We start from the raw sequence: 18,760 nt of genomic DNA, 5'->3' as shown, positions 1-18,760 counted from the left end.
TGAGCGATCGAGGTAGCAAAACACTGACGACGAATTGTGTTCGTTTTAGTATGGTAAACCTCAAAACTGGGCGAATGTAGAAAACGAATACGGTAAAAGTATCATATTTTCATGATTTCACAGCCTGGACTGGCCATACTGAGCTCTTTGATTATTTCTACAACATTTGTGCCACTTTCTCATACTTTTTTGATCAATGGGAAAGGATTTTGGTGTCCTATGTAAAGCACGTCTAGTCTATATTTTATTATTTTAATCACATTTTTGTGATCCCAAACACAGGGACTGAACCTTCTACTATGGGCATTGATTATGCTTCACAATGATATTTGATCGAAAAATAAATAAGTTACATAGTATATGACCAGGTTGTAAAAGCAACATTCCCATTATTTTATTAGTTATATCACTTAAACAACACTCTACAAAGCACGAAAAAGTAGTGTTTTTTACCTGCTTTGGTAAGCTCTTTTGTTTCCATGTTGTTAGAAGTGCTTGCTATCTCCATATGTGAGTGCAGTTGTTCCACCATTGTTTGTTTTCGATGCAAAAAAAGAGATTTATTGTCATTATTTCTTTCATAACTCTTCAAGGTGTTAATGACCCACTTTGGTGTCTTCAGATGAAAGTTGCATCATGAATCGAGCTACACAATGGTATTTTTTGCAAAATATTCGGTGGTGCAGACGGTACTTTTAGACGCCATTTAAAGTTTATTTACAACTTTTCATGTTGAAGGTCATTATTTAATTTTTTTCTACTATTCTATTTGGAAAGCTGATAAAATTTCAATGCATTTTGATGTGCTTTTTTATAATTTCCGTTGAGAAACAACAGAGTTATGTAGCTTTGAAAAATGGTTATTTTTTATTTACAAAAAAATCTAATCGAAGCTAACTCAAAAAATAAAAATGTTAGAAATCTGAAAAAATACATGAGTTTTTAAGTCGCAAAAATGAACCAAATTTTCAATTTTGGGGAAAATCTGAAGACCCCCGGCGCAAATTGTCAGATAATAAAAAAAAATCCCCATAGGCTGGTGTGAATCATATCCTACTTTTTGGCACAACGATCATGTTTTCTGCTTCAGAAATTTTCCACAGGGAATTTCAAACATCACGCGAGTCGAGATAATATTTAAAAAAAGATTTGTGCGCCGGCGCTTATAAAAACGGCATTCATTCTCTTGAAAATAAATCTTTAAAATGCATAAAACATAATGAAAATGTCATTTTTAAATTGAAATAAAAAGGTTTCACCATTAGGATAGAAGCTTTAAACCGCCGCTTTCATTTGAAAGGGAAAATTTTGTTATTTCTTCTTTACATTTTATTTGGTTGATAAATGCTTTTCACATGTGGTCGATTACAGCCGGTTGCATAAGCTGGGATGCCATGCGTTTTAATTGGAATGTTTTATTTCGTAGGTTTTAAATGCTATAAATCTGTTTCCTAACTCAATAATTTGTTTGGAAGATTTAGAAATTATTTTCTTCATTTATATTAAAACACTACATTGCTACCTGAGAATTTCAACTTCGTTTTTTAGATTGCTGCTACAAGTAGAAGCAAAGCATAGCTCGAATGCTATATATAAAATCATGAAACATTTTTGGATTAATTTAAAGATACTAAATTAAGCCCAGTGGATCCTGATAATTTTAATGCTGATTTTCGGTGTTTCCCAGCTTAGTTGTCCTTGTGGTACTAAATGTGTTAATATTTATAATAATCAAATATGTAGCTATTCAAATTTTGATAATTTTTTTTCTAGTTTCTTGTCATTATGAGCTTGGGCGTTTTGTGATTCTTTGTCCATGATTGCAAAAACTTTGCATGAACGTTTTTAACAGATTTAAAAGTACATTACATTATTACATTGAAATTAAAACTTTCATTTACCTAAGACAGAAATATTATATTCAAATTCTTACAAGTCATGATAATATATAGATATATTCCAATTCTTCAGAAAGATGTTTTAAAATGAAAACTTTCATTCACAATCAACGTTAACGTTTCACACTGAGTTTCAAAAAGGAAAAACCTCACTCGATTAAATCTCAATCTAATGAGATTTCGCAACCTTGCTTAAGAGAGAAGTAAAATAAGTAAATTCTTATCATTAACCTGACTAAACTGAACTTTTAAAAGTATGTTCTCAATAAAAATGTTTTAAAAATGTATAACTGCCTTTTTAAATTCATCAGGTATAACTGACAGTGTTTTAAAAAATGTGGTATGTTTAGCTTTTTCTGAACTGGAAAATTTGTTTCATTGTTTCATTATTCAAGAGTTTGCACAAATATTATTTCATGGCATCTCTGCCCTCAAAATAGTAGTTTTTCTGCTTGTGACTCTCAGGCTGAGAAGGCTTCGAAATTCGAGACAAGAATCGTTTGTGATGCTTACGATGAGATTACCTAACATGGCACTAAGACTCAAAAAGGGAAAATCTCACTCAAAAATATCTCAATCTCATGAGATTTCACAACCTTGCTTGAAAATATTAAATAAAATAAAAAAATTTATTCCAATATGTCAATCGTTAGAGCAGATTATTATAACTTCTAAATGCCATGTTTTCTAAGTAATAGTAAACTTCCTTTTATTAAGAAAATTTATCCAAAGGTATGTTATGGGTATAAGTGATCCCTAGAGTGTAAAAAGATATATTTTTCTTCTGTGTTTTGAGAAGAATGAAAAAAAAATGTCCTGTCTGTTTGTCTGGTGTGCTCAGTGAAAAAAAATATAAAAAACATTCAAAGCTGAAATCATGAGAACATATTTTTGGATAGATTAAAATTCAATGTCGAAAACCGTGTTAAGCGAAGCAATCATATTCCAGTAGACTTAGTCGATTTGAGGTCATTTTAAAAATTCTCGAACCCTGGGGCCTTAAAAGCTTCGTTTTTGTTCAAAACTCATCCATGAATTTCTGGAAAATTTTAAGTAACGTTTTCATAAGTTGGGTGGCTAGCAAGGTATTGCATGACTACTTTTCATGTTATAATTTGCGAGGCCAGCAGTGATGTCAATTGATTTTTTTTATTTTTCAATGCCAAAAGACATAACCCATAACAGTTAATAACTTTTTTGCCTTCTAAGATACGAGGCTACGGCCTTATACAAAGTTGTTCAGAGCAAAATTTCCTTTGGAGAATTTATGAATTTGCACAAAAATCATCACCAGGCTCGGTTCCACAGAAGAAACAAAAATGATCTTGATTTTTCAGTACAACAGATATATTCAATTTTTCCATACAAACCTAAAAGTCCAAATTTACTCATGTTAACGTTACTTAAAAATTCTGCAAAAAATCATGAATGAGTTTTAAGTCAAAACAAAGCGTTTTAGACTCCAAGGTTTGAGAAATTAAAAAATGACTCAAAGTCTACTCAGTCTAATATTCCAGCGAGATTTATGAAGCGTCACTTTGGATTGCAGTTGTTTGCAGCTAAACCCAGATGGAAACTGGATTTAAAAATCAGTAAACTAAAAAAATGGTGCTTGTCCGCAAAATATTATTTTATCAACAGTGTTGCTATTCAGTAATCAAACCAATAGAAAGTTGTAGGTGTTTTTAATATTCGAATGCAGCATAAATTCAGAATTTATTTTTCTCTCTTTCGGAGCAAGTTTGATTTACTTACTTTTATCGGTACCGGTTTCGAAATCTGTAAAAAAGCAATGAAAATATACATTTAGTTAATTTTTCCTTTAAACTCAAATAAGGTAATATGTGTTAAGCTAAGAAAAAAAAATCATAGGTGATTGAAGAAATGTGTTATAAAAATTTCTATAACTCTATCAGAAGGTTCAATAATCATTGATAGGAACTGCTCACTAGCCACGCCAATGCATGTGGCACATAATCACAGTCAGATGTGCATGCAATAACCGTTTCAATCCAAACATCGAAAACAGATCCCCGTGTTTCCGGGTCGTCGTGATCCTGCCGGGTGAATTTGTGTTCGTATCCCGTGAAGAGAGCATTGCCAAACATGAAAAAGGAACACCGAAAAAATTTGCTCTCTGCACATATGTTTTCATTCTTTTCGAACGAGTAAAACGCTAATAGGTGCCTTCAGAAATGCCGCATCCGGATATCACCTATTTCCACAATTATGTTGTTTTGTTTTAATAAAGTGTAAATGCACTGTTATTGTGTCGTCAATTATTATCACCACACAAACGTCCCACACTTCCAAACACACTGTGCAGTGCACACATACACGCGAAGTGGCACATCCTATTCAGCACTGATGTCGACCAACTGCCATTGACACGCTCTGGTGCTGTTTTATTTCAAGGGAATCATTCCGGCTGAAAACCCAAACTCCACCTCCACACCCCACCTCTCTTCGGTTTTGGGATTTGGAGCATGCATGCATCCGGGCATTGCACCGGATGTTTGGAAATGTCCCGGAGCGGATAACAACACCCAACAACCACACTGTTCCCCCTATGTTTCCGCCATCCAATCCGCTTCATCACTCGGCAAACAGGAGCAATCTGGCGACAATTGCTGTCGACGGCATTCGACCATATACATACAACAATAACACATTCGGTAGGTACCACTTTTCGGGTTTTGATTCTTTGGCTTACTCGTTCGAGAGCTCTTCCGGTATTTGCCGATCACAGATCCCACACCACTCGTAGTTCTGGTGGTACCGGCAATCGGAAACATGTAGCTGGTGGAACGAGGAATCGATTGGAAGCTGCGTGTAGAATACCCAGTTGAATCTCCTGAACTAATCGCAATGGATAAGTCATAAAACAATTCTCGTTTTTTCAATTAAAGCTTATTTCATTTTAAACATTAAAACAATCATCACTTCCCTAACCCTATAAAACAGCTAAATGATGAGAAAACTGGATATGAACTTTTGAAATCTTTGGTCGATGTGTTTTTTTATCTAAAAATATAACGTTCTGGCTGTTAAGTCCAAGAGTTTTAAGCATCCTCGATTGTTTTTTCTTGAGAAAAATGAAAATGATTTTTCGAGTTATTGAACTTTCTTTGGAAAATTTGAACTTTTTTTTTTTTGAAATTTAACAAATTTTGATTCGAAGATCTTTTTTTATAATTTATCCCTAGAGCCCAAAATGATGTATTTTTCTTCTGACTGGATCCTGATCAATGGTTATCATGAAATCACTAATATCTGTTCAATAACTAATGTTTATCCAGTAATTATCTGTTAAAAAGAACTAAAAATACTGTATTTATCTGAAACTAGAAAATTGCGCCTTAAACTATGCAATGATTTTAGGTTAGAATACAAACTTTTAGAATTCTTTTTGTCTGATACCTTCTCACAAACTGTAAATTGGGAACTGATATGGGAAAAAATAGTCAACGGACCTTTTATCTTCGGATTTTAGTAGATGAATGCCTAGGGTCAGGGCACCCTGAGTTAAGGATCAAGTCTCCTTTAGTAAAGGATCAAATCTCCTGTAGCTTAAAAAAATATCATATTTTTTTAAGTCTCACTAAAATGCTTCTAGTTTATCTACGAGTTCATGTATCGTTCCAACTTTTGGAGCATATAAACTTGTGATTACATGATCAGAAAATGCAAAAGATGGCGAGTTGCTAAATTTCCCCAAGAAGAAATGTTGAAAATAAGAGAAGAGGATCAAACATCCCCATTCTCCCTATAGAACTCTTTTTAAAACTTTATCAACAATTATTCTTTATCAGAGTATGATATAAGGAAATGTGAATATTTCTTTAAAAAACCCGTAATGTCAACTGCAAGGATTCTTATCTTCAAATGTTATTTTTCTTGTCCATTTTTGTTAATTTAAATTTTTATTTCATCAAAAGACATATTAGGTACTTCATTAATCACTGTACTGATTTGTTGCCTCGCGAAAGTGTTTTTTTGTATTCAAGAGAGCAAGAGGAAAAATTCAAACACCACTTAATTAATGACAATTTATAAAATTTTTAATTGTGTGCTGTTGAAAGTTCAACATCAAATGGAATTATGGAATTGAGTATTTGATTTTCATAATTTTCAGGTTTTGTCAAACCAAAACGAATGTCATTTAAAATATTAACTCAAACAATTTATGGTAAACCTTGCATGGTTGAATGTGCATTGGCGTTTTCCCATTTCGCATGTTGCCTCTCCGCAGGGTGCCCTTTCGCGTTTGGTATTTTTTCGCGCAGTATCATTTTGCGTCCTTAGCCATATTGCGCTTTTTTTCATGAATTACTCCGGATTTTTGGTTCTGGAACTTTTATATAACTTTTTAAGTGAACCAGTTTGTTCTTATTCAAAAAATAACAAAAACTTGTTAAATTTATAGGAAAAATCCGGCAAAACATACAAAAATAATAATTTAATTTACACCTAAACCTAAGTTCGATATTCACAATTCAAGTTTGTGAAAAAATCACAGTTCGTCAATACGCCGAACTTGCCCTTCAAGCTGAGAACTGTTTTTGAGGGGTTTTTGTTGTAGCCAATTATGATTCTATAACCTCCATCGTGGCTGATTTAGGTTTGGTTGCATAGCTGCAGTCATTGATATAGAGTAGGGTTACCAGATCCCGCAACACCAAAAAGAGTACATTGAGAGCATTTACCCAAAAAGTCATGAGAAACGGTATAACTCGGGTTTTCTGAGCTCCCAGCCGTCAGGTTGTTTCAAGATCCATTTAATTATCGAGCTTTGCTCCTGGATGGTATGCAAAACAGAAGGAAATGGATGTAGGTACATTTTTCAAATTATCTGAGGAAGTCCCTACTACCTCGAATAAGCGGGGTTCTACTGTAATTGGAAACCGGGATATTTTCGTTCAATCAAATTCTGTCAATTTGTTGAGGTAAGGCAAAAGTTGAATTATTCGAAGTGATAGTAGTATTTAGATGTCATGCTAACAAACCGCAAAAAAAAAAATAAAACAATCCATTTCAAATAGAGCTTTTTTTATTGACGCGTAAATTTAATTTGCAATCATTATTTGAGATTAGACACGAATGCCATAACACTGGTAAGATGTCAAAAATAAAACCTTAAAAGAATTGAGATTGGTGCGCAACTGTTTGCATACTCAAAAGCGCTTATCGACTTTATTAGGTCTAAAAATGCGTATTAATGAATACAAAATGTTAAAGTAATTTGTTGTAAGTAGTATTCCTTTCTTAGTTTTAGCATAAGATGTGAAATAACCTCATAAAATGGAAGAAGTACGTAGGTTTTTCAGATCAAATGTCTTTCAACGAAAAAAGAGTACATTTGGTAAAATATTACAGAAAGAAGAGTACGCCCATTTCTCGACTGAAAAAGAGTACATGTATTCATAAAAGAGTACGTATGGTAACCCTAATATAGAGTAGGGTTGCCGTCCGTCCCGCAAAAGCGGCACATGTCCCGCTTTTTTGTTGAATGTCCTGCTGTCCCGCCTTTTCCCCAAAATGTTCCGCTTTTTTTTCTTGGAAAAATTTTACAAATGATGATGATGATGATGATGATGATGATGATGATGATGATGATGATGGCCCACCTCCACTCCCCCGTACATGGGACTTGGGCTAGTTATCTTTTGAGATATTTGATAGTCTTTAGCCAATGTTCATTTTATTGTCCACTTTGAATTGCTTTATTCACTTTTGTTTTGCCCATGTACGTCCATCCTTTTTATATTTACTGTTCGTGCTACTACTGTCTTTATTTCAACTTTGGAACAGGGACCATCTGGGAAAAGGGTTATTTTGGGATACATCCCGCCCACGCACATATGAGTCCAAGAAAGGGTTTTACCGCGCCCCGAATCGCGTTGCTTTTGAATAATGTGTCATATGCGGCCCAGAGACGTATGTTCAGTTGATCATCATCACCAGGTAACTATATTACACACATTTAAAACACGTACTTATAAACTAATGCTAGTTTTCACAAACGTCAAACACTTATTCTTAAATCTAGCCAGGACTTGTTCATTTTTTATTTCACTTGGTAGAGTATTAAACATTTTCACACCACGGTAAAATAAAGAATTTTGTGACGAAGACAGGAGGAATGCGGCTGATCTAATTTCATTCGAGAAGCGGGTTTCATAGCGGTGCAGATCTGTACCTCTTACTATCCATTGTTGGAGATACTCGGGAGCGATGCCTTTGGTAATTTTAAATATAAGGAGCATGGTGAGGAATGTGACGCGTTGACGAACCGAGAGCCATTGTAATGCATCCAACATTATGCGAACTGGAGTTCTTCTATTGCAGCGCAGAATCAATCTCATGACTTTATTTTGAAGCCTTTGTAGCCTAGTCATTTGTTTTTCATTGGCGAAACATATAATTGAAGGACAAAACTCAAAATGTGGCGATATTAGTGCTTTGTATAAATAAATCAAACTCCATTGCGACAGGTCCTTCCGGAGGCGGCAGAGGATTCCATATTTTTGAGCTACTTTTTTTACTGTGAAGTCGATGTGTTTGTCGAAATTCAATTTTGCGTCTAATATCACACCAAGGTATTTCATTTCACTGACCAATTCTAAGCGTGTGCCGTCTATCTGGACATCAAACGAATCACAGTTGACAATACTATTAGACACAATCATACATTTAGTCTTTGACACATTTAACTTAAGTTTCTTAAAGTTTAACCATTTACTTAAACTTAAAAGATCACAGTTCAGTTTTTCTGTAGCAGCACTATCATCATCACAGTTTATAAATATCACAGTGTCATCAGCGAAAAGGTTTATATCACAGTATTTTAGCATTCTCTTCAAGTCGTTAATGTATAAAATGAAAAGAATAGGTCCTAAAACGCTACCTTGGGACACACCGACTTTGGTTTCTTTGGCAGAGGATATCACAGATTCGAATTTAGTTTTTTGGCTTCGTGAATTCAAGTATGATTTGAACCATTCTAACACAGGACCGCTGATGCCGTATTTCTCCAACGTGACTATTAATTTAGATCGAGAAATAGTTTCAAACGCTCGTTTCAGGTCCAGAAACACTGCGATTACTTTTTGTCTAGTATCGATAATTTGTTTCCATTTCACTAGAATCAAATTGAGTGCAGTTTCACACGAATGATTTCTCCTATAACCACTTTGCTCTGGTATCAGTAGTTTGTTGGCCGTGATGTATTTAATTAATTGCTCCTTGACAATCATCTCCAACACTTTTTCATACAACGGCAACATGTTTATCGGTCGAAACTCATCTGCTTTACAGGTACCAGAAACCTTTGCAATCGGGACCACAATAGACTCTTTCCACGAAGTTGGAACCGTGCCAATACGTAAAGATTCGTTAATGATTGCCAATAAATTATGTCCTATGGCGTCAAAAGAGTCCTTCAGTATTCTGGAACTTATTTCATCTGCCCCGGAGGATGATCCCAATGACCATACAATGGTTTTCAACTCATCCAAAGTTATGAGGGAAAAGTAGCTCATTTTTAAGGCAGTGTATTTGCCTGTTAATTCAACTGGTTCTGGTTCCTCTTTGATGGCACTGCTTATTTCTTCCACACTGGTCACGAAGTAATCATTAAACTTGTTGGCAATTTCCGTTTCGCAATGAATTTCTGATTCACCAAATGATATTGACCGGGAAGCAGAAGTTCTGGGCTTGATCAATCGTTTTAGAACTTTCCAGAGGGCTTTGGAGTCATTTTTATTTTCTTCAATTTGGCGTTGAATGAAGTTTCGTTTTTTTCTACGTAAGGCAAATGAATACTCATTCCTTAGCATTTTGTATTTCGACCATGTTTGTTCGACGTTTACAACTTTGAACCTTTTATACGCTTTGTCTCTGCGCCTTTTCAATTCAACTAGTTCCGCATCAAACCATTTCGAGGACTCTTTCAATTTCACAGATTTTAAACATACTAGCTTGTTCATACATGTTTTTAAAACATTTATAAGACACTCTGCCTTTTGGTGTACGTCATTCAAACCGTCGACTTCACATAAACTATCATTCAATAAATTTATCAACCTCTCTTGACTGTAATTTTTCCAACATTTAACTTTTGTGATATGTTCCTGGACTTCGTTTTCTAACATTGAAAAACATAAAGTTTCATGGTCAGATATTTTAAAATCATTGACGGCACTGACATTTATATCACAGTTCGAGAATATCAAGTCTATTTGTGTTTGACTAGTACGTGTTATGCGTGTATACAGATCAACTTTCTGATTAAGATCAAACGAATCTGTTATCAGCTTCAATTTGTTAGAGTCTCTAGGATCTTTCCAGTTTATGTTGAAATCTCCTGCAAACGTCCCAAAGCACATCACTTTTTGGCTATCTCTTTTGATGGCCTTGCGGCAATAGACACACAAGCAGGTCATCGACATTCTGACGGTGCTTGTCGGCCCGTGGGCCGCTTGTATTCTGTACACGTTGTGTTGCTATTGATTGATCCAACTTGATCCAAAAGTGTTGAAATTTAACATCAAGTTTTGGATTCACTCCAGACTGATTTTTCAAAGAGTTATGCACCAACGCAAAGCAAATTTTCTACACTTTGTATGGGTACAATTTTTTTCATTTGTTGCCACTTATTTCACATAGAAATTTCTGTGATAAAACTTAGCTTTGTGAAACTGTATCGACTGTGTTCGACAAATTGAAAAAAGTTGAAATGAATCATTTCAAAAAGTTGAAATGAAATGAATCTGAGTTAGACTGGAAATAATCAAACTTTAGTCTCAATTAGAATTCTGTGATGAATAGAAAATCAAATACGTCTTTTAAAGCTTTTAGCATTACAGTAAGATTCTGATTCAGTTAACCCTTTCCTTCCCATGGTAACAAAAGTGATCTAAAACTTTGCCCAGCTCGCATCTGAATTTAGCGCTTTGAATCAACACCATTTTCTCACCAAATGTGTAGATATGAGTGAAAAAACATTGCAAAAAATTTACAGAAAATCGATTCACTAGGTTTAGCTCGACAGATCAAAAGCTGCACAAAAGTTGGATACGTAATAGGGTCGTTTTAGTTTTGTGGTCAATGGGGGGATAAAATTTCATGTTTTTTGCAATTATGTCTTGTTTTTTATTTTTTTTTATTTTTTTTATTTATTTATTTCGTCAATCATTAGTAGACACATACATTGTTGGTTTTACTTAAAACTATACAAAAATATAAAAATAATTATGATTGTGAGTCAATTATGTCAATGACTTAAAATTCTCTTTGAGTTTATGCCGAGATGTTGTAAAGTCAAAGGCTTCACAGTGTTGATTATAATAGTTTATCATGCTGTTGATTGGTCCAGTTTTTGCGTATTCTGTGCGATGGTGATTGAGAGCAAATATATTATGGTTTCGAAGTCGTCTTGTTGGCGCGTAAAAATTTCATTTGGAAAGTAGTTCTGCTGTATCAACCCTCTACGAAACAATATCGTTTACAAAAGAAACCATTGCATACTCTCGCCGTTTTCTTAGTGTTTGGTTGGATGTCGATTAACATGCAGCGAGCCTCATATGATGGAAGACGGTGTGATGCCCAACCTAGCTTACGAAGAGCATATAACAGAAATTGTTTTTGTACTGATTCTATTCTTTCTTCATGAATACCTGGGCGAGGAGACCACACAATGCTATAATATTCCAGAACGGACCTCACATAGGCAACATATAGAGTTTTGATGGTATACGGGTCTTTGAAGTTATAGCAGAAACGCTTTATAAACCCTAACATGCTATTCGCCTTATGTATAATAGTGTTCTAGTGGTCAATAAAAGTAAGTTTGGAATCCAGTATAATTCCTAAATCTCTCACTTTCTTACATCTTTCTACACCCTGGTTTCCTAGTGTAATTACAATATTTGGAGATGAAAGTTTTCGGCTAAATGATATTAAGTTACATTTTTTAACATTTAATTCGAGTAAACTTTTCTTACACCAGGTGTAGAAAATGTCTATTTCATTCTGGAACAAATTCATATCTTCATGGTTTTTTATTTCTAAATATAGCTTCATGTCATCGGCGTATATTGTTTATTGTATAAAACATCAACGGATCACATGTTGATCCTAATGATTACGAACTAACAAATTAAAATTAATATCAACATAAAACTACACAATACTTCATACACTTAAAATTTTTCTTCGGAATACGTTCCTTGAGACGTCGAAGTCGAAATGTTCGGAAAACCGATTAAAAGTTTTTAGAATGCCGATGAAAGCGCTGTTAGCCCCGTAATTGTTCAGGCGAATCGGAACGTAGAGCTGCAGGTTCTGGTTTCGTAATCCTCGGGGTCGTACGCTGAGAGGTATGGCCTCCAGCAGTTCGGGGCAGTCGATTCTAGATGTTAGAAGGTCCGCTACAACTAGAGCACGTGTAGCATTTCGGCGTGCTTGAAGCGTATCTAAGCCTATGAGACGGCAGCGGCTTTCATAGCTTGGTAAACGAAACGGATCCTGCCAGTTTAAGTGTCGTAGAGCGTACCGCAAGAAACGCCGCTGGATAGCCTCGATTCTTTCAGCTCCGTTTTGGTAGAAAGGGCACCAAACAGCTGAAGCGTACTCGAGAATAGAACGAACTATGCAACAATAAAGACTTTTCAGGCAGTATACGTCTTTGAAATCTTTGGCCATACGAAACAAGAATCCAAGGCTTCGAGAAGCTTTGTCGACAACATAGTTCGTATGAATCTTGAACTCCAGCCTTCGGTCGAGAATAACGCCCAGATCGTTGATATGGTCCACCCGGATGATGGTTTGGTCTCCGAGGATGTACTCTGCATGAAGAGGATGCCGCTTACGGGTAAACGATATTACCGAGCATTTACTGCGGTTCAAGGGCAAGCAGTTGATATCGCACCAGTGAGCAAAAGCGGTGAATAGCTGTTGGAGGAAGTTGATGTCGTCTTGGCCGTTTATAGTGTGAAAAAGTTTCAGGTCATCGGCATAAGCGAGCTTTGTGCCACCGAGGAGCGAGAGTACATCATTAAAATAGATCACGAAAATGATCGGTCCCAAATGACTTCCTTGAGGCACTCCTGAAGAAGCAACGAACTGCCTGGAAAAGGATTCACCAGTACGAACGGATAACTTTCGTCCCATTAAGTAACTCCGGAACCAATCCAGTAGTGAACCACAGAAGCCTAAACGTTCGAGTTTTGCGATTGCAATTTCATGGTTCACCTTATCGAACGCAGCAGAGAGATCTGTGTAAATGGCGTCTGTTTGACTTTTCTTGGCAAAGCTGTCCTGCACGAACGATGTAAAGCTCAGTAGGTTTGTAGTCGTGGATCTTTTAGGCATGAACCCGTGCTGATCGTTGGAGAAGTGATGCTTGCAAAATGAGAAAATGGGATCCAAAACAACTAGTTCAAACAATTTGGCGATCGCGCATAGAGCGGAGATTCCACGATAGTTGCTCACGTCTCTCTTATCTCCCTTTTTGTGGACAGGAAACATGTGAGCTTCTTTCCACAATGAAGGAAAGATTCCACCGTCCAGCGATGATTGAAAGATATGCCTTATAGGTGTCAGCAAAGATGGCATAAAACGCTTCAGAAAGGTAGCTGGTATACCGTCCGGGCCCGTAGAAGATGAATTTTTTAGCTTAGCTGTCGCTTTTAGGATGGCTGCATCGTCGACCAGAATACCATTCAAAGATGACCCTAGGGGTGATATATTCAGTACAGCTCTGGCCAGTTGCTCCAAGGAAATTCCCCCAGTTGTGAAAATACTAGAAAATTTCTCGGCAAAAAGTTCACAAATTTCTGGATCAGAGTTCGCTGTGTCGCTGTCGAGGAACATGTAGGACGGAAGCCCTGGTTCTTTCCGTTGATTTTTTACGTGCTTCCAAAAAGATTTCGGACTGATCTTGAAATTCCTTTGTAACCGATTTAGATAATTCAAGTAGCTACGCTTACTGACTTTTTTATAAGCAGAGTTTAGTTTGCGGTATTCTCCCTTAGTGTAAGGGGATTTGTGCTTGTTGTAGTTTCGGAATGCACGTTTCTTGGCCGTCTTCAGTCGCCGCAGTTCTTTAGTGACCCAGGGAGCCCGTAGATCAGTAGCCACCCTACGTTTCGGAACATGGCGATCAATAACGTAGTTGAGAATGTTCGAAAAAGTCTCAGCAGCTGCATTTGGATCAGAAGGATCGAGCTCAACTTCCCATTCGATGGACTCAAGAACGAGAGATATAGTTTCGAAATCCACGTTCTTGAAATCTTGATAGAAGGTTGCCGTTTTCTTTACTGGAGCATATCTCCTTGCAGCAGCGAAAGAGACCACTAAGGCTGGGTGATGTGGAACAGCTTTGACAAGGGGAGCGGGAGCTAAGTCAATCTTCGGAATCCAGAAACCTTCGTTAACGAAACAGAGGTCGAGCATACGTCCGTTTTCATTCTCGATATTATTTATCTGACGAAGAGTCGCTGTACTCAGGGCGTCTAAGTATATGCTGGAAGATGCCGAGATCGAAGAGCGCACAGGATCTGGAAACAGAAAGCCACTTCGAGAGGAGCACCATTTTAGAACGGGCATGTTGAAGTCGCCAATGATAAGTATGTCATCCTCAGGAGAGCAAAAGGAGCTGACTTTAGACAGGCAATGCGAAAAGGACTCTGCTAAAACCAGGTCGCCAGAACGATCAGGAGGCACGTACACTACGCATAGATAGAGTTTCCGATTACCGAGATCAATGCGGGTCCAAAGAATCTCCAGATCGTCCCAGGAAACGTCTTCGATAAGCACAGCCGGGAGTTTAGATCTAACGGCAAGTAACACTCCACCACCAGTAGATTTTTTGCTGTTGAGGGGGCTACGGTCGCAACGAAACACTGTATAATCTGGGCCAACAATCTGACTGGAGAGGGTACGGTCATTAAGCCATGTTTCGGTAAAGGCAATGATATCGTAGCAGCAGCACGAAGTAGCAAGCAGATAATCGATCAAGCAGGTATTGACGCCACCCGTGTTCTGGTAGAAAATCCTGATAGAGTAGTCCGATTCAGATGCAGTACCGGGACGAAGATCGCTGAAAAGGCAGATTTCATCACGCGGAGAAGAACAGTCGACGATATCGTACTTGCCTGATAGCGCAAGCTGGAGAGTATTTTAAGATTTTTAAGGATGAAGGTAATGTCGTTAACGCACAAGATAAAAAGAAGTGGTCCTAAATGTGAGCCTTGTGGAACACCTGAAGTGACTTGAATGGGATTTGACTTCTTTCCATTAAATTTAATTATTTGCTGTCTATTTGTTAAATATGATTCAAGCTATTTCAGAAGTCCCAAATCAACTCCAACTTTTTGCAGCTTATAAAGAAGCATCGGTATATCTATACGATCAAAAGCTTTGCTAAAATCTGTATACAAAGCCTCAGCGTGATTCCCATTATCCATTGCATTTAAAGAATATCTAATCTACAAATTCGAGTAAATTTGTAGAAGGTTATCGACCTTTGAAAAATTCATGCTGTTTGGCTGTTATTCGGTTTTTGATCAGAAGGAAACACTTTTCATTCACAATTGCCTCCAAAAGGTTGGGAAACGTGTTCCGGACAAAAATTTTAACTGCTTCAAGAACTGTATAGACCTGTGTTAATTTTTTATCTTGTATTGTAATTATCTAGTTATCATTAGGATCTACATATGATCCGTTGATTTTATTCTAATAATAATAAATGCAAGAGATGATAGCAATTCCACGATAATTACGTACATTAGCTTTCCGCCCAGATTTAAAAATAGGAACCAGAAATGAACTTTTCCATACTTTGGGAAAAATTCCTGTTTCTAGTGACATATTAAATAGCTGAAACAAAGGGTATGTAAGTTCATTGGCAAGGTTCTTTATAAATACTGGAGGTATTCCGTCTAGTCCAGGTCCCTTTGAGGGATCTAAATTTTTCAAACACTTCAAGATATCCTGTTCATGAAAGTAATTGACTCCAATATAACTAGGATATTCTGGATAAAATGCAAAATAATCACGGTCGCGATTTTCTTCCGAATAAGTGGTATAGATTTCTTGGAAAAAATTAGCAAAAAGATTGCAGATTTCTTCTGAGTTATCACCAACATGTTCATCAAGTTGCATTATTGATGGAAAATTGTCTGATTTAAGTGTTGTTTTAACGTAATTAAAGAAGTTTTTTGGGCAGGACTTAATTTCAAGCTCGGTTTTTGCATTGAACTCTTCAAATGCATTATTGATAGCTAAGTTCAGTTGATCGCATATTTTCAAATAATTTGCTAGGTTTTCACTGCTTTTGTACTTTCGGTACGTTTTATGTGCTTTCTGTTTGCGATTTTTTAAGTTTTCTATATGTTTATTAAACCAAATTGGATGTTTAGTATTTCTATGGCGTCGTTTTTTCTTTAATGGAATGTCTTCTGAAATGATTTTGTTCAGAATATGATGATTCGACATTTCCTTCATCTCTAAAAATGTGTTGCCAATTTACACAGGTAAGTTTATTTTTTATTTTTGCATAGTTTGCATGTTTGTTTTCGAGAACTTCTTCATCTCGCAGTCATTGGGTCTATTGTATTTATGTATAAAAAGAGAAAATTCAATCGCTGTATGAAACTTTTCATTTTTCCACAGTGGATCCAACGATTCTGTCACGCAGAAATCTTCAAGAATATTCGTCAAAAGAAAATCTAAATAACAGTTTTCTTTATTTTTTACGTGATTAACCTGGTTTAGGCCTAATTTGGCAATTTCGTCAAAGATGTAATGCAAAGTATTGTTTTCCTCAATGACTGGGAGTAGGATTTTCAGTTTTAGGGTTTTGCACCCCATGAGTTGTTATCTTCCCAATGGAGCATTTATGATCCACCTCTAAACTCAAATTTTTGAATGGATCATTGAAGTAGCCTAAAATTTTGCATCTTCCGTTCATGAATTATAGTTGTAAATCAATATTTCTATTTCTATTTCAATTTCTATTTGTGAAAAACCTCGTGGGAAGGAAAGGGTTACATGCATAGCTGCAAATTATCAGTGTCAGACAGCCAATGTCAGCCGACTTTGATACTGCTTTACATGTCTATGTCATGCGATACTGATTTTTGGTCAGCGACATACGCTTACAATGTCATGACCAAGTTGAATGAACGACATCGTGCTGACTATGACTTTTTCCTTTTTACAGCCAACAACTACATTTTTTCAACTGTTTCTCAACTTATAACGTAACATCGCTACCAACACAACCAGAAAATGAAATAGAAAGACGACCGTATGTGTGATGCGAGTGGAGCGCAAAAATGTCATTCAATATTGACATTGCTAAATGACTGACATTGTAACTTGGTCATTCAACTGGTAGACGACATTGATATTCTTTCGATCACATTGACTACTAGACGTTGGTCGGTTCGAACGAAATTGACTGAAATTTATCAGCCTTGGTTACATGTTCTTGGAGCACGTTGAACCAAATGCATAAAGAATGTATTGTATTGTAAAGAGTTCTACAGAATAATTTATTCGCCGGAGTCTTATTTCAATTGTCTGAAATTATAAAGCACCATTTTCGACTGAATTTTTCAAAGTAACGATGAGTGAATTTGATAAGAAACAGAAACTGATAGAAATAAAGTGCTTTTCATCGTTATTATGCCGATAATGGGACTGAAGTGGAGCAACCGCCCAAGCAACCAAAAGTCCCATAAAAAAGGTACAAAAACGCTTATTCAGCCCCATCATTGATATGAAGTACGTTCTATGCCGCTCAAAATTTAAGTTCTTATTGATACTTTCAAGTTCCAAAACAAGTCTTAATGATCTTCTATTCAGCTTTCAACGGCCTCTTAATTCAGCTTCCAAAAATTCGCGAAATGAGCAAAAAAATCTCTCTCTATCTCAACTGAACCGGCTTCGGTTCATATCACTTTCTCTTGATTATTTACTGTGTCCTATACCGGTGCCGCCATGATGCCACGCGCCGGATTCCAAACTCGACAAATTGCTCAATTGCTGCTTTCTCACATTTCCTACATATATCGCATCAGAATGGTCATTCTATTACTAAATTTCTTATTGACAATAACGTGCCCGGCTTGGGGATCGAACCCCGACCTTCGTGGTGAGAATCGAACACGCTACCACAAGACCATGCCTACATGTTGTTCTAACTGAAACTTAAACTCAAAGTGGTGATTTGATTTTGAAAGAACATAAATGCACTTTTTGTGACTTATCGAATCCCGTTTTGAGCACTTTTGTTCTCTTTGTAATTACTTACAAAATCCCGGTTTGAGCACTTTTGTGCCTTTATGTGATTTAAGTCCCGTATAACGTACGTATAGATCACTTTTGCAACTTTCAAGTTCTTTAATGAGTACTTAAAATTCACGAAAGGGAATTGGGCAAAACAAGTCACATACAACGTTCATATGAATCACTTTCGCAACTTTCAAATTCATTAATGAGTACATAAAGTTCACTAAAGGGAATTGGACAGTTGATTCACTTTGTCAGCCAATATGTAAGTTCAATGCCTTCATTCAAGTAAATATGTGACTTTTGGTTGTTTGGGCGATGTGTGTGGAAGGATTTACAAGACAGGCAACGGTCATAAGCTAGAAGTGTCAACGACGGCCAATCCGACAGGCGGTTAGCAATTGCGAGTGAGCTAATCAAGAGGCGTAAAGTTGCCCCCAAGCTAAGTATTCAAAATCTACTTTCACATCTTAACTATTGAAAAGAATTCCTTTGTTGATAGGACGTGAATATTTTCTTAGTTAGAATTCAACTTATTTTTTTGGTTTTACAAAATGAAAAGG

At 36.4% G+C, this 18,760-nt stretch overlaps 1 protein-coding gene across 3 annotated transcripts in view; it reads right to left on the bottom strand.

Moving 5' to 3' along the window:
• The window catches only part of LOC129738936 (polymeric immunoglobulin receptor-like), a 348,269-nt gene that overhangs the window by 228,680 nt on the left and 100,829 nt on the right, over positions 1-18,760 (bottom strand). For all 3 annotated transcript variants that reach the window (XM_055730263.1, XM_055730262.1, XM_055730264.1), the window contains one exon: positions 3,654-3,677. The gene's annotated coding sequence lies outside the window, so the exon portion shown is untranslated. The remainder of the gene's footprint in view (positions 1-3,653; positions 3,678-18,760) is intronic.

Source organism: Uranotaenia lowii, chromosome 1, assembly GCF_029784155.1.
Source record: "Uranotaenia lowii strain MFRU-FL chromosome 1, ASM2978415v1, whole genome shotgun sequence".
In the NCBI taxonomy this organism is placed as follows: domain Eukaryota; kingdom Metazoa; phylum Arthropoda; class Insecta; order Diptera; family Culicidae; genus Uranotaenia; species Uranotaenia lowii.
This window is presented reverse-complemented; position numbering and strand designations above follow the sequence as displayed.